Source organism: Octodon degus, unplaced genomic scaffold (assembly GCF_000260255.1).
Source record: "Octodon degus isolate 3935 unplaced genomic scaffold, OctDeg1.0 scaffold00174, whole genome shotgun sequence".
Taxonomy (NCBI): Eukaryota; Metazoa; Chordata; class Mammalia; order Rodentia; family Octodontidae; genus Octodon; species Octodon degus.
Genome location: NW_004524750.1, coordinates 3543547 through 3564058, shown reverse-complemented (window position 1 = coordinate 3564058; position 20512 = coordinate 3543547). Strand labels below are relative to the sequence as shown.

General features: G+C 40.8%; 1 long non-coding RNA gene across 1 annotated transcript in view; it reads right to left on the bottom strand.

Annotated features, from left to right (window-relative positions):
* The window catches only part of LOC111813236, a 19807-nt gene extending 2705 nt beyond the window's left edge, over nt 1-17102 (bottom strand). Inside the window, exons 1-2 of the long non-coding RNA XR_002818548.1 lie at nt 16983-17102; nt 1343-1346 (exon numbers count right to left, since the gene is read on the bottom strand). This is a non-coding gene — a long non-coding RNA (uncharacterized LOC111813236). The remainder of the gene's footprint in view (nt 1-1342; nt 1347-16982) is intronic.
* Nucleotides 17103-20512: the final 3410 nt, after the last annotated feature.

Here is a 20512-nt window from a genome sequence, read left to right as displayed (position 1 = left end):
GCAAATTGATCATAGCCCCATGAATGAGAATGGAAAGAACACATGAAATAGGGCAAACAAACACAGGAGAATAAGAGGTACACTATAGTAGTCTTTCAGTTATTCTTTTGTGTTCAGCAGCAGAATATTTTCATCAGCACACCCTACAAATGGACTTCTCTTCCACCCTATGGGTCATGATTCCACCTGAGTCTACAAGGTGGATTTCAAAGAAATAGCTGTAGCTCAGTTCCACAAGTGACGCCTAGCCACTAGTAACTGTCACGGTCATTATGCATGTCCACAACACACTAGAACTTTATGCGATATCCTATCCTCAAACTGTTAGAAGTGCTGGTCATTTACTTGCCATTCCAGTATTTATCTTATGTTTTACTCTTAGTACTCCTTTGCTATCAAGAAAACTTTTTCTTAGTTCAATTGTTTTGAAACATTTAATTTTAATTAGTATTTAATTCTCTGAATATTGCTTAATCTTAATTTTTGTTCTAAGATTTATACTATATCTTTGACTTACAATTTATTTAAAAGGCATTGTATGATATCTTCTCCTAGTATTAGAAACTTTAAAAAGTATATTTCCATTTTCTGTTGACTTTATATTACTTCTTCCCTGTCTTTTATACACACATACACACACATATATGGAAAAAAATACATATATAACCCAACATAAGATTGGTGCTGTTTCATAGAAATTTGCAATGACCTTTAAATAAGGGTTCATCTAATATATCTTTTATATAGTCCTGAGTAACTATCATATTGAGAGCTCTTTATTGTTCATCCAGGAGCATACTGCAACTTCTCTTGCCTTTTGAATTATGCTCTTCGTTATTTCCTATATGCTACTTCTGGAAGTATTAAATTTTTCAAGTTTGTATAACTAGAAAATCTTACTTTTAGTTGCTAAGTATGAAATTCAAAGAGAACAGATCTTTCCTTTCAGTCCTTTAATCTAGTTTCTTACACCCTTGGTCCTTTTAATTTTTTTCCTTCTAATGTGGAATAAGATGCTATTTAATATTGTTCTTACATAGCTAATATTTATATATATATGCTTTAATGATTTTTTATTTATAAGAAGTTTTGGACAATTTCATTTTTGTGCATCCTGGTATGATTTTATTTAAATGTCTTTGCAAAAGGTTCATTTTTCTTGGAAATGTGGTATTATAAGTTGAACTAAATTCAGAAATTTTAAATCTTAAAAAAAAGGCTTGAAACTATTGTTTGAAGCAAGGTACAATTCCCCTATGATGAATGCTAACACTGTGTATATATAAAATGTACCAATAAAAAAAATTCAAGAAAAAAAAAGAACTTTCTGGGTCAGAAGCACATTTCTGGGAGTGTCTGGAGGGGCTGTTGACTCCTGGCCTGTGCACTCTACTTAGCCTCACACCCTTCCTCTCTGGTGCTGTGCCTCTGCTCTGTTTCCTGTGAGCATGAGTTGAATATTGCTCTGCTGCACCCTTTTTGCTGTGACATGGCTACCCTGGGGCTGGCTGATCATGCACTGCATGTCTGAGAAGGTGAACTAAATTACGCCTCTCTCCCTTTTAATGATTGGGTGTTTTTCTGTTTCAGGGATGCTAAATCTATTACAGAAAATTGGTGCTAGAGATGTAGGGCATTGCCACACCTGTGATTCTGCCATATGGTTTAGAAGCCTCTGACACTGACTTGCAGGAGCTACCTGGAAACTTTTGGAGATGCTAAAGAAGCCCTGAAAAAATATAAGCAGAGCCTGGTGGAAGATTCCAGTCAAAGATCAGAAGATCAACAATAAAGGCTGAGTGCTCAGGCAGGGTCAGTTGGGTATAAAGACTTTATTCGCAATTGGACTAGAAGTTGTGCACGTTATACTCACAAAACATTTGTCGCTGCTGTGCAGATTTCCTATGGCTTTGATTAAGTGCAATAGATTTATTAATCAAGAGAAAATTTAGGCTGTGGCATTTGTATTGCATGCTAATTTCAGTGAAATGTATAGTTAGAATTTAGAGCAAAAAGCAAACCAAAATATTTTGAAAAACATAAAAATTTTGGTGTGGAAGAAGACATATGTAGAGTTGGAACCAAAAGAAGTGTTGGTTCTTAAGAGATTAGGACAATTAAAAAGAAACCAAAGGCTTTTTTACAGGCATATGAATAAAGATGCCTTCAGAACATTTTAGAAATCAGTAATATCCCACCAATAACAGGACCAAGGATTTAAAAATGTAATCCTTTCATTTGTGAAGAGAGACCTTTACATCTTCTTGAGAAAGGGTTTCAGAGTAATTGGTTCTGTAGGATTGTTTTATCTGTACTCAGCCATCCCATGATGCAAAGTCTGCTGCAGCCATGTTCTAAGGGGGCCCAGCTACTGCTTCTGTTTACAGCAGATGATGGCATCATTCACAGGACAATGGTTTTTATTTTATTTTAAAGAGAATTTTAAAAAAATGATAGCAAAATTTTAAAAAATGGTAGGCAATTAAGAATGATTATTATTGCATATTTTTATCCTCAAAGTAGTTACTCAGATTACCAAATATAGGCATAGGCATGTAAAATTGATCAAACAACATAAGTACTAACTGTGGAAATCAGTGTGTAGATTGCCCCTAAAATTAGGGATAGTGGTCTCATTCAAGCTAGTTATTCCCTTTATGAGAATTTTCCCAGAATAGTTGATGCTAGGTTTTTAATAGCATGAAGAATGAAAGCATTTTGAGGTCAGGGAGACTTTTACCCAGATTTCAAAGGAAGGCTTGGGAGGCAGGCAAGAACTCCTCAGGTGGCAGTGTGAGAGGCTTTAGGAGAGAAGTCAAAGGTTCACTGGCTACTCCAGAAAGTCAGGGATGCCAGCATGCAAACTCTGGTGAGAAGAGCTGCAGGTCATGAATGAACCAGGTCAAGGAAGAAGTCATGTGGGCCACAACGGGCAGGACTGTAGGGTGGGGTCTCCAGTCCTTTGGGAACTCACATCTTACCAACATGTGCCCCAGATGTCAAATACAGAGACAGAGGATTTAATGTTTGGCCTGCTGAATTTCATTCTTTCATAGATCTGATTGTTTTCTCTCCTTTTCTTAGTCCATTTTGGAATTTGAATGTTTATTCTGAGCCATTATGTTTTGGGATTATGCAATTTTACTTTAACTTTTATTAAATTTCATAGATAATAGCATGTCTTGGGTATCTGAGTAGACTTGGACTTTTTAAAAATGTTGGACATATTGAGATGTTGAGGAAGGATTATTGTGTTTACAGTTGTAAGTAAAGTAGTTGTCTTGTTGGGTGGAATTATGACTTTGGATTTGTGAATTAAATATGGTTTAAGGAGCTTTCCTTGAGTGTCTAGCTAACAAAACCTGTAATGCAGCGGTTGAGCTTGATTGTGTCAACTTGATTAGCGTGGAAGTTGCCCAGGGGGTTGCTGCAACACTTTTGTGTGTCTGGGAAGGTCCTGGAGGACCCAGTGCTCTGTGCCTTCTCCTCCAGCACTGCTCCCTTGTCCAGCTTCCCGGAGGCCTTGGGAGGACGTGCTTGCCCTGTGACGCTTCTGCTGTGGATCCCACATAGCTATGAACGGAATATCCTGAGAAGGCTGAGTCAGATTGGGTCTCTGCTTACGTTGTAGGGGTGAGGTGTGTCTCAGGGACAGGAAAACTAATGCATTTGGATTCAATTTCCTTTAATTATAACACTGATGCTCCACTTTCCTGCAGGGCATCATTCAGCACATGGCTCCTTGTGGCAGCCTCCTATGTGGTGGTCTCTTAGTGGATTTACCAAGCAACGTGCTTTCAGGGCGGGCTTGCACCCACATGCTTTGCCCACTGCTCCTTCATCTCTCGAAGCTCGCCTTCTATGCGCTTAGGTGATTAGGTCTGGGTCACACAGGGGGATCACCCTGCTGTAGGGCACCACTCCAGGGATTTAATTTCATTTTCAAATCTCTGCTCAGTAACACCTAGATGAATGCTTCATTGAGTAACAGTGAAGGCATATTTGCATAAAGGAGAAACATCATGATTCAATTTTGAATTACACCACATGAATCACGTTACTAGAATATTTTCCATTACTAGAATATACTAGAGAATCACTTTTGAGAAGTTTTACTTTCTCTAGTAGCTTGGACCTCTCTGTCTCCAGAAGTCTTCTGTAGGGCAATGCCTGAGCTCTCCCTGGACCTGCTGTGGATGAGTGTTTCCATGTAAAACTAAGGAAGCTCAACAGCTCTGAATTAAAAAATAATCAGTATGCTCTCTTGGCCCACTTTTATATCCCTTACCTGCAGCCAAAGTCACTCCCAGAGCCTATCCCACTCATATTATTAAAAAAAAAATAAAAAACAAAAAACCCAAGGTTTTGACTAGTGTACAGCGGCTTCAGAAGTGAGTGAGATAAAATTTAACATTGGTAAATTCAAAAAATGTTTCTGAGAGCTCGGGTGGTGGTGTATGACTCCTATCCCTGCCCTTGGGAGGCTCAGGCAGGAGGACCTCCATGAATTCTTGGTCAGGACGGCCTTTATCATGAGTTCAAGGCCAGCCTGCCGGACAATGTGAGGCCTTTAGTCAAAAAACCAAAAGTAAATTTCTTAGGATACAGATGCTTTTTATTTAATGAACATCCAATTTCAGGCCAGGGAGACAGCTCAGTGGCATAAGGACTTGCCTGGCAAGTGCAAGGTCCTGAGTTTGATCCCTGGCACTGAAAAAAAAAAAAAATCCAAGTTCATACATGGTGGCTGCCTTTTTCTTTTTCTTTTTCTTTTTTTTAATTTTATTTATTTATTTATTTGAGAGAGAGAGAGAGAGAGAGAGAGAGAGAGAGAGAGAGAGGCCAGCTCAGCCCACCAGGGGGCAGGGCTGGCTGGCATGTGGTGCTGGGGGATTGAACCGCGGTCCCTGATGCTTTTGCTAAGCTTGTTCTAAGTAGGTGCTTTAGACCACTGAGCCATCTCACCAGCCCGTGCCTTTTTCTTTTAGTGGATTTATCACGCAGCATGAAAATGTTCAGATTGGGGTAAAAGATTGGTATTCAGCCAGACATTAAAAGAAAATTTAATATAAATCACAGTTCATGTCTTCACTGCCGTCCCTTTGAATTTATGCAGATGCTGACCAAGCACATGCCCAAGAACGCCTGTTTCTTTTCCATGTGCTGGATCTGGATCCGACCGAGCGTCTGCCACTACCTCGGCCTCCCTAAATCCGTAGCAGATCAGCTCTAGGTCTGAGATCCAAGAATTCATCTGAATTTCTAATGCACTTCCCGAGTACATGTAACTGGATTTTGAGAGTAGGGATATAAGGATGTTCCTAGTGCATTGTAATGGGCTAAGCATAGTTTGACTTCTAAACGCCACTGAAATAAGACAGCGAAAGCACACATGGAGCCCAGGCCTGGAGGAAGTTCCAGGTCACGCTGGCCTACAGAGCAAGCCCCTATCTCAAGGAAGAGTAGCTCTCTACAGAAAATTAGAAATAAGCACGAGAGCTCCGTGTTCAAGCTCTGAATCATCTTTCCCAGTTTGGAGTGCGTCCCAGTGACTAGAGTGGGATCTACTACCAGACCACATGTGCCTCTGAGTCATACACAAGTGAAGCTATCAGAAATATTCTTCAGTAGGAGGGATTTTACCCGTGCCCTAGACTGATTTTCTTATGTTACAGAAGGAATAAAAGAAGAGTAAAATGTTTAAGAGAATTTAAATTTAGATCTTTAGTGGAGACATGGTGATTTAAAAGCAATGCACAAAGTTTGAAATTCAGTGATATTTCTAGCTCACCACCCAGCTTACATTTTTTTGTACATCTGTCCAAAGTTAAAGCACCTTCTCATAAAGGAAGCTACTAGCATTGAAGGTGATTACAGTGGAGCTTCCTTTTGCTGCACACACCAGGCCTTTACAAAACTGGCTCCTCTCTCGACTCTGCGATCTCTCTAACCCATCTCTGGACTCACCCGGAATCTGTGTAGTTTTGAAATAAGCTAGACAGACACACAACACTTTGCTTTGTGTCCGGAAAAGCAGTTCCAATATGGAGTGTTTCATTTTCCTTTAGCACTTGGAATATGCCATCCTTTGTGTATTTAAAATTTCATTTTATTTTATATTCAATTTTAATAGTTTAAGTTGCAGACATCTAATGCTTTAGTTTTATTTGTACTGCTGTATTTTAAACTAGATTTTGCTCACAGTTTAAATAATTTCTGTATTTCAGGATTATTTGGTTTTATTTCACTGAATAGTAATGCTTTTTTATTCACATGATCAATCTTTTACCCTGACATCTCTATTTCACAAAAACATGATATAATTGAGAAATTCACTGCTTTGGAGTATGATAAAATATTTAGAAATATCTCTCCTTTATCAAAATATCTGTTCCAGAAGGATTCTCATAAACATAGAGATTTTTCACGTTTACAAAAAAATGACTGATGAAAATAAATACTTAAAAACATACTCCAACCCAGGTGACGTCATTCAAACACAGCAACTCTTGCCTCAAACCGGAAATGCGTATCAATACCTTTGGCAGCTTTTGATTCCATGACCTCATTGTTGTGGGAAGAGACAGAGTGGGAAGTGAGGTGGAAGGACGGATGGCCAGGTCCGGGCAGCTCAGCGAAACCTACTCCTGGCTGCCTCCGGTTATGCTGCGCACCTTGCCTTGGTCGGCTCACCTCATGCACAGCAGAATTATCACCAGTAACATCCTGACTCAGGATGTTAAAATTAGACATGTACAGGGGATTTAACGTCTATCACTAATTCCATACAATTGACTTATTGATTAAGATTATTGCCTTCTAATTCTTGAACAAATCTATTTTGATCGAGGGGAGAGAACGATGAAAATATTTCTTGTATAAAAACATATTTTGGGTGCGCAAGTCTGATGATACCAATCAGGGTCTTTGAACAACATAGGTGGTTAACGAATTGTTGAGGACTTTAAGGGATGTGAATGAGAGACAGAGAGAGAGACAGAGAGAGAGACAGAGAGAGAGAGACAGAGAGACAGAGAGAAAGAAGAGAGGAGAGAGACAGAGACAGAGAAACAGAGACAAAGAGACAGAAGAGAGGAGAGAGAGAGACAGAGAGAAAGAAGAGAGGAGAGAGAGAGACAGAGACAGAGAAACAGAGAGACAGAGAGACAGAAGAGAGGAGAGAGAGAGACAGAGAGAAAGAAGAGAGGCGAGAGAGACAGAGAGAGATACAGAGAGAGAGAGACAGAGAGACAGAAAGAAGAGAGGAGAGAGATACAGAGAGAGAGACAGAGAGACAGAGAGAAAGAAGAGAGGAGAGAGAGAGAGACAGAGAGAGACACAGAGAGAGACAGAGAGAGAGACAGAGAGAAAGAAGAGAGGAGAGAGAGATACAGAGAGAGAGAGAGACAGAGAGAAAGAAGAGAGGAGAGAGAGACAGAGAGACAGAGAGACAGAGAAAGAAGAGAGGAGAGAGAGACACAGAGACAGAGACAGACACAGTGAGAAAGAAAGGAGAGAGAGAGACAGAGAGAGAGAGAGAGAGAGAGAGAGAGAGAGAGAGAGAGACTAAAAAGATCATGTGAAGATAGTTATCAGTTCTCTGACTCATAGCCCAGGTCATTGAATGTAGTAGATGACAGTGAAGGAAAGAAAGCAAATAAGCAAAGAATGCTGATTTCTTCATTATCTTTAGAGCTAGTTCAAATAATAATTCATATAATGATTTTTTGTTAACTGGAGCAGTCATAAAACTATAGCACTTTTTATAACTGGAAAAAACCTTGGATGTCATAGTTTCTATCTTGCTCAGCCCACAAGAAAATAATTGAGTCCAAGGCCAGGAAATCTTTTATCGCTTTTCACCTTTTCAAAATAGTCTCATATGGCTAAAAAAATGATCAAAAGATAGATGAGGGGTATATTGTAATGATATTGACTAAAAGCAACTCTTTTCATTGTAATTCAACTTAAGGAATTTCTCTAATCATAGTTTTCTCTGAGAAATAATTTCAAATGCTTGACTCATCCTCCAACAAGGTAAGGCTTTAGCAAGCTTCTCTTCCTTTGCAGAAACTCCCCATTCTCTTAAATCATTCTGAAAACCAGTGGAAGCTTAGTTCTTCTCAGTACAGTTTCCAAAGTCATCTTGAGAGGTGACAAGCAGGTTATAGAGTTAGCCAACTGCTGTGTTCTCAAGCATAGTTCACAATCCAGGCCAGTTAGAAATTCTCACTCCTTCACGCCCCTGTCAGCTGTCTTGGCCATTTAGAGGAAGGGCCGTATTCTCCATAGCGATTGCTGAGTAGCTGCCAGGTGAAAATAATTTTTTGACTGGCCCCTTAAATTTTCTCTAAAATCCATCAGGCAGTAACTCAAGACGGCCTGACATTTGGAACAAACTGACTGGTGTAAAACAGATGATGTATGAGCGTTTGTCACTCCCACTTCAGAACACTTCTTATAGTTTCTTCACAAACTACTGATTTCTTCACTTAGCTCTGCCCTTGGGCAGCTCAATTTAGAGATCTTTCTCTGCATTGAAGAAATGTGATTCCCAAACATTTTTGTCACCTAGTGGTGCCTCTTCACTCCAATCCCAGAAATCTCACAAATTTCTTCTGCAGCAAGGTCTCTTCTTGTCTGCTCTTGTTAAATTTTTTATTTTCTCTGTGTAGAAAGAGCGAGTGCCAAGGTAAAAGAGTCACCGGGGCAGGGCTGAGGAGACTGCAGTGCATGTGACTAAGGTGGCCAGCTCAGTGCTCAGGCACCGAGCTGCAGGGGCTCGCGTTCTGCCCTCAGTCCTACCCACTGGACAGGTGTCCTGTTTGGATCAGGCCAAGAGTTAGGAACTTAAGTGGGGATCTTGTAATTTCCATATCAGACTCTAACAACAAATAATTGCTGCGGATTAACTTCTCCCTGTGCAAGGCTGGAAGGTCATTTTTCATTTAGATAGCCAGAAAAACATTCCGTTGTTAAATATCTATTGGTTAAACATTCTCCCTAAAGTCTATGGGAAAATACCGTGGAAAGCAAAATAAAGATATACGTTGGTGTGGAGAAAAGAAGATTAACTACAAGAATTACAGGTAACTTAGCTCAACTTCTAGTTCTAAAAGCTAGCTTTCTGACATGTGGGTGTTTATCTTTGTCAGTCTCTATTTGTAAAATAATAACAAAAGCAACTGTTGTATATTTTAGCCCTCTGGATTAGTCCATTCAAGATACGTGAGGTATACTGTGTACTGGTGACATATGAAGATATGACATCAGAACTGCACATTAAGTCTCTCTCTAATTTCTTTCTCACAAAGTGGAGTAAAAGTTTTTAAGAAAGTAAGCTTACTGTGAGTGGTAAAGCCTTTGGGGTGGTGAGAGCAATTTCTGCTGTGTGTGGATCCAAGAAGCAATGATTATCATCATTAATTAATACATCATCAGTTAAAATGCAACAAAGATTTTATGGATATATTTAGGATATCCATATTTTTAAATATATCCTCAGGTTCTGTTTCAATATAATAGCTAGGATTAATTCTTTAACGTATAAAGAAAATTTTACATGAAAAATCATAGAGTTATATGGACTGAAAATTACTAGTTCATATGTAAAGATTGACCAGTTCAACAATATAACAGCACTGATAACTTCTCGTACCCAACAAAGACAAAGAGAAATTCTGCTAAGGAGATAATCCAATAAACACAGAGAGCAAAATTTCATCTCTGTAACTGCTGGAGCCAGGTCTGGGACAACATGGGTGAACCATCAGTGCTGGATATAGACTAAGCAGAGTAGAAGGCTGGAGCCCACCTTGGCAGGGACTCTGGGCAGACGGCGCTCCCTGGCTTAATGTGCCCCTGGGAGTAGTGGGGGTTGTGCGTGTGGCTTTTATTAAAAGTGACCAAGGAAGAATGCACTACTGTATACTTGAAGTCAAGTTCCAAGATTTGGCTAACAAATGAAAAACTGCTATTCTAACATTTGATCTCCTTGCTCTGAATATTATTTTATAACATGTTCAGCAAAATCTCATTGAATACATAAGACCAACCCTTTTCCTTCCATATGTTTGGTACCCAATTTACACAATTATGAGTGATTGTGTTGTTTACAGAACTGTGTTCTTTACACAATTATGAGCGAATACTTTCTCTTTCCATTCTTGAATTAAAAGCACTTAGGCACACACACACACACACTCACCCGGGCATAGGGACTTGCACACACGCACGTGCGCACACGCACCACAACAACAACCAGACTTGACTGCTTTTATAAGCAGCAGGCAGAGCAGATGGTAAAAACTGTGAATTCCTAGCAACAGATTTTGAGACCATAATATTATTCTAGCAAAACAACAAAACATACTCTTCATGTAAACTGATCAATATATAGCTCACTAATAAGTCCAAATATTTCTAACAACTTACTGAAGAATCAAATCAGGGATAATTCTGCTTGCCTCCACCTTTAGATTACTGTACTCTTCCAGAGAAATAAAAGTAACAATCTTTTTGGCAAGGACAATCACAATAAAAGACCAAAGGAAATCAAGTTGTTTTTAAGACAAGATTGAACATGGAACTGTTTTAACCTAACATAAGGAGAAATTTAAACATTAAAGTCAAACAAATAAACAAGAAATCTACTTCTTATCATTCACAGAAGCATGTCTGAAACAGATTTTTAGATTTCAAAAACACAGATGTGTTTTTCATTGGGGGAAAATACACACACGACACCTAACAAAAATACATCTTTATTATTCAGGGGAAAAAAACAAACCTTTAGAATAATGCAGGAAGTAAAATATTCAAAAAATTGAGACATTAAAGGGTAAATTGGTATTTTGACATTTGTAATTCAGAGTCTTCAAAGAACCACAAGAGAACCCAAATTAATAATAAGCTAGTGAATTTTCACACTATCTTTATTTTAAGAATGTTCAAAAATCTAACAGAAAGGTTTCGTATACCGGTCTGCTATGCTGACTGCGTGCACCGTTCACATAAGCAGCGTGGGGGGTCAGGGGAGAGTTTCCAGGATCCTTGTTTCCTCTGCTTGGCAAGATTTCCTTCAGCACAAAAGGGAAGGCAGGGAAGCTTTGTTGTTTACATCCTGCAAAATGCATTCCAGGTCAGTGAAGCTCCACAGACCATAACATTTAGAAGATCACCTTTAGGAAATGTTTCCAAAATTCTTACCTTTTTTCTCATTTGCTCTTCAAAACAAGATAAAACCACAGGCACATAAAAGAGACCTGGGCAGGCGCAAGGTCTTCTGTTACAGGGTTAGCACTAAGAGTTTTCCCTTCTTCAGAGTTCGGATTCAGGTTTTAGAGCGTTAAAAGTCACCTGAATATCATTTATTATGATGAGATTAATATTTGAGTAAGCTAACTGACCAGCAAAAAACCGTTGATGAAGCCCTATAAATCAACAGGATAATCTGTGGGTCAAGCAATATGTAGCTTACTACTATTTTGAGGAAGAATTCCACACTGACAGGGTCTTAGGGGATTGTGCAGAGGGAAGCGTCTGTGGTGGCTAATCACAGAGTGCAGCGTTTTAATTTGAGTACATGAAGGCATTCCGTGCCTCTCTCCACCCGTGACTGCAGTGGCTTGCTCAAAGTCAGTGGTATAATCATTTATTTAGTATTGATGGGCGTCATGAGGATTTCATCTTGATACGTAAACCGTTGTTTGACAAACAAGTTATCTTGGTTGAGTGACCCAGGTCCACAAAAGAACTCTTCATATGATAAACAACTTGGTCTCTTAGGAGGAAAACTGGTTTAATAGTATATTGTTTGGATAAGTGGTGTTTTGGGAGTTTCTCAGAATAACAAGGAAGCAATTTATCATTTTACAACTTTATCTTCCTTGCAAAAACCTCTCTAATAAATACTAAGCTTATGTTAATTGAGAAGTAAGTTTTTTTTATTGATATAATTATGCCATGGAACTACAAACATCTGTTTTCATTACTGAATTCAAAATCGACACCTCAGTATATATTTAGAGATGTAATGGGACCTATCAGAAGGAATGGAACTATCTTCTTAGGATCAAATCCTCTCAAGAAAATTGAAGTTAGCTTGTAAGTAAAGAAAACAGAGATTTACTGTGCTTAATATAAACCCGCTAAAACGCCGGCCAAGTAGCTCAGTGGATTAAAGCACCAACAAGGGGGCACAGAAGCCGGGGGTTTGATCCCCGGGCCTGCCCTGTGAGCCCCATCCTCGGGAAGCGCTGAGATAGCATTTGAGACTGGACATGGTGGTGTGCGCCTGTAATCCCAGCTCTCTGGAGGCTGTAAGCAGGCAGATCACTATGCGTCTGATCTAGTAGTGAGACCCTAAACACCCGAAAGACTGTTCCCTAAAATACAAAAACAAAACAAAACAAAACAAAAACAAAAACAAAAAACACCCAAAAAACAAAAAACCTAGTTCATTTGATTTCTTGAGACGTTAAGCCAAACTAAGCCCAACACAAGAAGGACAGTGAGATATACTCTTCTGTTACTATTAGTATTTCCTGCTAAAGTGCTTTAATGTGACATTATCTAATTAGTTTTCCACCCAGACAGTCCGGAGCAGGAGAAATGAAAGCTCTCAAGATGCAAGTGCAGGGCTTTCCCTGCTTTGCACTAGGGGAGAAGCCACTCCCAAGGACATGCACTGGGACAGGGCTTCCAGACCACTGGGCTCCTTATCATGGCTCTGAGGCCCCACGGCCAGCACAGGAGGGCTGTGGAGGGGGACGAGCGGCTGCAGCGACTCCCAGCACCTGCTCAGCCTGGGTGCTGCCGGGCCACCCCAAGGAAGACTGCTGAGGTGGGCGCCGGCAGGGCAGTCATCTTTTCTCAGGTCCTCACTGTGCGGAAGGACAGTTAAGAACCCAGCATCTCTGAGGAGTGGGGAAGGAAGGGTTCCTTCCTGGGTAAAGGGAGGTAATGTTTAGATTTCTGCTAGATGAGTTATATTTCCTATGCTTGCGTGCTGGTGCTAGGCATTTATGTTTTTATATATGTGTTTGTAAAACACCTATCTATCTATCTATCTATCTATCTATCTATCTATCTATCTCTATCTATCTCTATCTATCTATCTATCTATCTATCTATCTATCTATCTATCTATCTATCTAAATCACAGATGCACACAAAATCTGGAGACTAGTAAAAAAAGGAAGTGTGACCTCTATAAGTTCATTTTTAAAAAAATAATCTTTGACGTAACACAGAGTGCCAATGTTCAGATTTTGACATATGGGTGCAATTTGAAAATGTTTCTAAAGTCCTTGATGAAATCATATTTTCATTTTAGGTTTTAATTTAAAGGTCATAGAGGCAGAAGATACAGCTTAGTGGCGCAGTGTTTGCCTAATAAATACAAAGTCCTGTGCTTGATCCCCAGCCTCCCTGAAAACAAAACTACAGCAAGAACGAGAACAAAACTACTTATTAATAGCCTTGTATAGCTCTAAACTTTTTATAAAATCTTTTTACTTTCATTCCCATGATTTTCACTTGTAACAAAAATATATCTGAAAGAGAAATGTGAAAAGGCAAAGAAAAGGCATTATGTTCTTTGGGGTCATGAATGTTCACAGATGACTAAAAACACCATAAAATATTGAACTTAGGTGTAAATGAATATTTTACTAAGGATTATATTGTAAACAACTTTTGCAGGCATAAATGGTAAGTATAGGCAATAAAACAATATTTCTAAAGGAGGATTTTTGTTTCAAATTATTCTTAGTTTATTTGAAATAGCAGTATGTGACATAAAATAACACATTACAGCCACTAAAAAACTTGACAGCAAGGGCTTTTGCAAGCGGTTGATACAGGGAATCAGTGTGATACTGTGAGGATGATTTTTATAGTTTCATAAAAATAGTATGAGAATTTAAGACAAATTTGAACATCAGCTTTCTTCTAGAATTAAAGGAGTCCAAAATGTATTTTCTTTACCAGATAAAATATCCAATGTTACTGGGAACTCTATTTCAGAAATTCCTACTCGGCGGGAGGGGTGGGGCAGGTAGGGCGGAGTGGTGGGGGGCGGCCCGAGGGGGTGGGAGAGGGTCCGGCCCACGCTGCGCCTGGGCTGGGACTGGTCCTGCCGGCGAAGGTTAGCAGGAAGCTCCCCACACACTCACCGGACCTGGGCTAGGACTGGGTCTCGGGAACTCTATTTCAAATAATTTTTTATTTCATAATTTTAAACATCTATTCCTTTTATCACTGCCAATCCACCATTATAATATTTGGTGATATAGTTGTACTTTTAAGTTTTGATCTGTTTCTTACCTTCAAACATTTTCAATGTTTTTGCTTCAGTGAATATCATGATGACAAATGACAAAATTTCATTATTGAAATATTGTCATTTCTTTCTTTCAGGTATATTATTGTAAACTTTCATGTTTCTTGTTTACATTATTCTTTAAATAATGTCAAAGGACAGTAAAATAATCAGATAGCTTTAAGATGTACTGCCCCATGGGCTGAAAGTAGTGACCTTCTTAGCATAGGAATGGTGGCAATCATTGACTTCTACACTGGGAGTGGGTTTGAGGACAAGAATTTGGCATTTGTGCCTAGTTCCTTGTTCCTACATGCAGGCTTATCTGCCTCTGCCACATCATCTCCAAAGTATTAGAATGTGGTCAATATTCTGAAGATAGCGATGCCATTCAGCTTTTTCAGTTCCATGACCTTTTGCAATGAATAATACTGAACACGTTATGCACAGGGTGCATGTATATGAAACTAATGCGGGAGACACAATTCTTTTTTTTTTTTTTTGGCGGAACCAGGGATTGAACTCAGGCCCTTGCGCTTGCCAGGAAAGCGCTTATTCCACTGAGCCATTCCCTGGCCCCCAGGGAGACACAATTCTTATCTGTGTTGTAAAAAAGTTCGCAGTATCTCCTTACCATAGATATGAGGCCATGATTGTGTAGTGCAGCAACATGTTTTGTCATGGGCAACAGAACAGCTGGAAGAGTTGAATACAGGGGCAATGTACATTACAACCTAGACTTTTTCCTTGGTTTGGAAAAATGTTTCTGAAATCAACATAGACTCCACCAAACTAATAAATCTGGTTGGTACATTCAAGATACTTAGAATACATATTGGAATGTTGGACAGAAGTAGATACTAGTGCAGCTTCTAGTTCTTGGATGATTATTTCCATAAAAGCTGGGACTAATTGACCTCATAAATTATTTCTGTTCTCCTCTACACTCAGACACATTTATCCCCCATGACTGTCAAAATTCAAGGGTCCAAGGACCAGAAGCTTTAGATATCAGTAGGGCTGGATGCTGGCCATACCTTGTGCTTTTTGAAGGCCTGGAGACCGGTATCTCCTAATAACCAGCCCCACTCCTTGTATCCTACCACGACTACTCGCATCTCCTCACTCACCCCCAGGTGCACGAAACAGACCCTAAAGAGAACAGAAACTTAGGCTTATTGCAAATTAAGTATTGAATTGATTTTCATTTTTAAACAAAGCGACTATTACAGCATTGGGTGCTCAGCCTGATTAGATAAATTAAATAAACATTCATTAAGTTTGAAACCTTGTCTTTGTTAAATATTACTTTCATCTAGGAAACAGGAAATTATTTCACCTTCAAACACTAAATAATACATTATTACATTGAAAATTATACTTTAATAAGTAAAAGTCAATCAGTAACATACATCTGTAGGACACAATATGGGGAATTATAACCATATTGTGAACAGTAGTCCCCATAGTGTCTACTTGGGACAAGATGACTTTTTCTTGTAGAGGGTCCTATCCAATTCTCAGGCTTGAGACTGTTATTTTCCATAGGCCCCAGCGTGTAGGAAGAGAGTTGTTTCTAACAAAGGGCCATTTGACTCCAAAGTCAACTACTCTCTATACCTAGAAAATTAATGGTATTAATTTCAAAGTAGTTACAATGCGTGTACAATTGCTCCTGTACAATAATATATTTATACTCTTATCACTTCACAGTCAACACAGCTGTAATCATGCCTGTGGGACAATTAGTTTGCATGCGGTGAGCGTGTCATTGTTTTACCCAGGAACATGTGTCACTGAAACAACAATGATGTCCTCCTAGGAATGAGAAAGAGGATGCTTAGCTTTGCATATTCATTAATAGAAATTATATCATACTTTTCTCTAAACAAAGGCAATGAAACAAGCTATCTCTACCTAATTGCAACAAATTCAATAAAGGAATTTCACAACAGCCTCATTCCGTGTTTCTATGCAGGAGTCCAGGGGAACAGGTCAAGAACAACTGTGTCTGCTTAGGTTCTCACTATTTGAACCAGTTCGTTGTAGTTCCTGTCTGTATCCAGAATTGGTAATGGGAATATTCAACAGAAATCCTTTTAAAAGAAACGTTTTGAGGGACAAGGATGTTGACTCTAGTCTATACAGAAAAATAAAAGAAAATGACACCACAAAATCAGAATGTCATATTCCAATAAAAATATCAGAAGACAGAGCAGAGAGCAGAGGATAGAATGCGAAAGTGTAGAGGAGATTTACAGGAGGAAGTGTGACAGGCCAGGGCAGAAGCTAGACAGCGGTGAAAGCAGAAGGACCAGTAGCATCGCGGAGCATGACAAGACAGCAGGGAGCCAGGGGAAATTTTCTTTCCCTCTACCTGACCCCCCGCTAACATACCAGCCTCTCCACCATGGCTGCAGAGCTGACACATCAGCTAATGTGGCATTTGCCATTTCTCCTGCAGCTCCTTGCTTATCAAGAATGTACCAGGAAGTTGCTATATTTCTAAGATCTCAGGAAGAGTGAGAACAAATCAGAGAGGAAGCTAAGGTTCCAACTGGTGGCATTAGAAGGTAAGAGGAGCATTTGGAATATGGAGCGAATTGTAAGGCTGTATTCTCAAATCAGTTTGATTATGAAGATTATTAAACATGGAGACTTTTTTTCCTGCCTCAGGTTTATTTGTACAAAGAGCACAGGAGGACACCAGGCCCCCACAGAAGGCACCCCAGGGGTCATACCAGTCCTTCTTTCTTTACATCAGCAGATAAGAAGCTTTTACTGTGGAGCCTTCAAGGGGGCCTGGGCACCTTTGTGGGCCTTGGCTGGAGCAGAGGCTAGAGCCTGGGCCTTGGCGGGAGCCCAGCCTTTGGTCAGCAAGGCCTGCGACCCTTGGCAATGTGGGCACAGATATGCTTCCCAAGCTTGGGGTGGGCAATATAGGCCAGTCGAGCAAGCCTGAGGTTTGCTCCCTTTGGGATGATCCTGGGCTTGACCTCTTTGGGTTTGACAAGGGCCTTGATAGCCTCAGCACATGCACTCAGCCTTGGCGTTGTTCACTCGCATCTTCTTGAAGCCCTTCTTGTTGTGCTGCTTGGAAAAATGCATGCTCCTAAGGAACTTGAGATCTGCCCCCTTCAGAGATTCCTATCTTTGTGACTGAGATTTCTTGATGCCATTTCTGTGCCATTTTGGGGACTGGTTGTGCGTGGTATGGTTCTTAGACTTGGCCATACTGCACTGTAAACCGCGGCTGCCAAGCGCCTGGAACTAGAAGAAGAAAAGCAAAAAATGGGGGTTTAAAGAAAAACAAAAATTAATAAAACAAAACAAAACAAAAACCAGCCAAGCCTTCTCTTCTTCTTTTCCTTTGTCATGTATGGTTGGTCTGAAGAATCTTCAACTTAATATATCCCTGGGAATTTTCTTATGATTAGACATGTTTGACAAGTCAGGCAGGATAGCTCATGCCTATAATCCCAGCACCCTGTGAGGCTGAGGCAGGAATACTCAGGATTGGGGGGGAAAGAATGGATGATTTATAAATACTACTACATATTAGGATTACAATGTTTGAGGGTATTTAGGCTGGAGAAAGTACTAAAATATAGGAGCAACATAAATGCTGATTTTAATTATTGAAGTTAAGGCTGTGGGAAAGAAGTTGTAGGCAGATATGTGACTCTAGAAAACATTATTAAGGGCTTGGTGAGGCATCTTAGGTGCCTTGTTGCATCCACTAATTATGCCTTTCAGTTTCCTGAACAAGCAGCAAATACTTCTTAATACCTTGAGATTACACTCTGAAGTGAAATAAATTGAGCACATGTGTGTTAAATATCACAAAATGTCTCTGGTGTTAAAAACTGGAAGTGTAAATAAGGACCACAATGTGTACTTGATATTGTCGAATAGGAAGAAAGTGCTCATCTGGGAAGGAAACTAGGAAAAGCGTAGGGGAAGAGGAAGCAAGGGGTGGGCGAGGTGGTGCACACCGGTAATCCTAGCTCTCAGGAGGCTGAGTGAGGCAGGGGTACCGCCAGGAGCGCCAGGCCACCCTGAGCTACGCAGTGAGTTCAAGGCTAACCTGAACTACCTAGAGAGACCTGGTCTAGAAATAAAAAATAAAAGAGAGACAGAGAAAAGATGAAAAAAGAAATGAAAACAATGCTTTTAGAAATAAAGAGGGGAAAAAAGGTTGAAGAAAGGGTAGGGTGACGGGGGAAAATTAAGACATATCATATACAGCGACAAATTCCCTATGATGAATGTGATCATCTTATATAGCTAAAATGTATCAGTGAACTTAATTAAAAAAAGCAGATGAAAACAAAAAGATTAACGAAGAAATAAAAGCCAGTTAGATAGCAACAAGATTAGAATAGTTAACCATAAACCATCTTCCCCCAAGGGGAGAACTATTAATTTTACTGTCCGACAAAACTTCAACACCTCAGGGACGTTGTTCCTGATCTCCATTGCACGGATAAAACCTGTGTGCACCAAGATGGAAATTTATTTAGAGAAAAGATGTAAAGATATCTTCAATATAGTTGTGTTAACTGGGGTCCTTCAGAGACAGGAGCAACACGGTGTGTGCGCGGGCGTGCGTGTGTGCGTGCCGGTTGAGAAGACGTAGTCTAGGGATTAGTTTCTATGACTGCAGAAGCTAAGAGGTGCAGCGACCCTCGGCCCGCAGGCGCAGAGCCCGGGAGGCCTCCGGCGCGCTTCCGTCCCCTGCGAAGGCCGACCGCCAGGAGGGCTGCAGACGCCTGCGCGAAGGTTCGAGGCCCAGAGCGCCCAGGCCCGCGGGTAGGAGGCAGGGTCGCGGGCTGCGCAGGCGTGAGCCAGCCTTGACCAGTGCTTTGGCTTTTTCTAGCAGGCTCCTGAGTGTTGAATGACCACGCACATCTCGACATATAGACGTACAGGCACGTACACACGCACGTACGCATGCACGCACGTGCGCGCTCAAAAAGGAATAAATATTGTAGTACATCCTTAGCCTGTTGCGTTTCTTGCCAACAGCATGAAGCAAATACAACATCACAAAATATAAAGACAGTGACTTTGGTAGTCATATTTACAAGTGCAGATCTTTTAAATGTAAAACTCTCTCTAGCATGACTTGACTTTAAAATGCCACAAATATTTTTAGGGTCCAAATTAGTGCTCTGTAAGATAGAAAAGGCGCCGTGCGTGAGCGCTGGAGAGTCTGAGCTTGAGGAATCGCGGGAGCGCGTGTGCTGGAGCGAACGCCAGCCAGGGCTCCGCCAGCAAGGGCTCTGCCAACCCAGAGGCCTGCCGCCCGGCGACAGTCAGGTGCGCCAAGGTAGGGGTGGTCTCCACGAAACCCGCCCGCAGGGTCCTGGGGCTTGGACTCAACCTCCCTGCACACCCTTGCAGCCTAGCTCAGTAACAGTTGTGCTTTCCCCAGCTTTCAATGTGCAGGCACCGACAGCCTCCAGTGTCCATGCACCTGCTTTATCTCCCTCCACGTGTTTGCCTTCAGCTTCTGCACGGAGAGCGCCCTACCGTCCAGGGCCTGCCTGGCTCACTCGCCGCCCGCCTAGCTCGGCTTCGCGCACTGCAATGATGCTCGCATTTAGAGCTGCTCTTCGTTCAGTGGGAAGAAGAGACAGTATTGAACATGCTTTCAGATTTTAACCCCGTCGTGCTGTCCAACAGCCTCTGTGTCTATGCTAACATGCTAATAGCTTTGGTTTTTCCTGAATCGCCTAATTCATTTTACTCCATCTTTCATTCTGAACCTAGAGTACATTTTCTCAGGAAGTAAATGTCATCAGGCCTTCTCATCTGTATCCACTTTAAAATACCTCTAGGGTTTTGTTTGTTTGTTTGCAAAAATACAGCCTGTGTCACTCTGATCTTTAATGATAAGTCGGGCAACAGGGACTGGGCGAGGGATAAAAAGCCCTTTCCCTCCCTCCCTCCCCCCTCGCGGGGGTGTGGGGGGTCCAAGGGTCCAGGCGTGGCGCCGCGGCACGCGTCTACCCCTCCGGCCGGACATGAGTCCCTATACTCCTCAAACTCTTCCATGAAATTGAAAAGGAAGCAATCCTCCCAAAAACATTCCTGGAAGCAAGTATTATATTAATACCAAAACCAGGGAAAGATGCAACTAAGAAAGAGAACTACAGGCCTATCTCCCTCATGAACATAGATGCC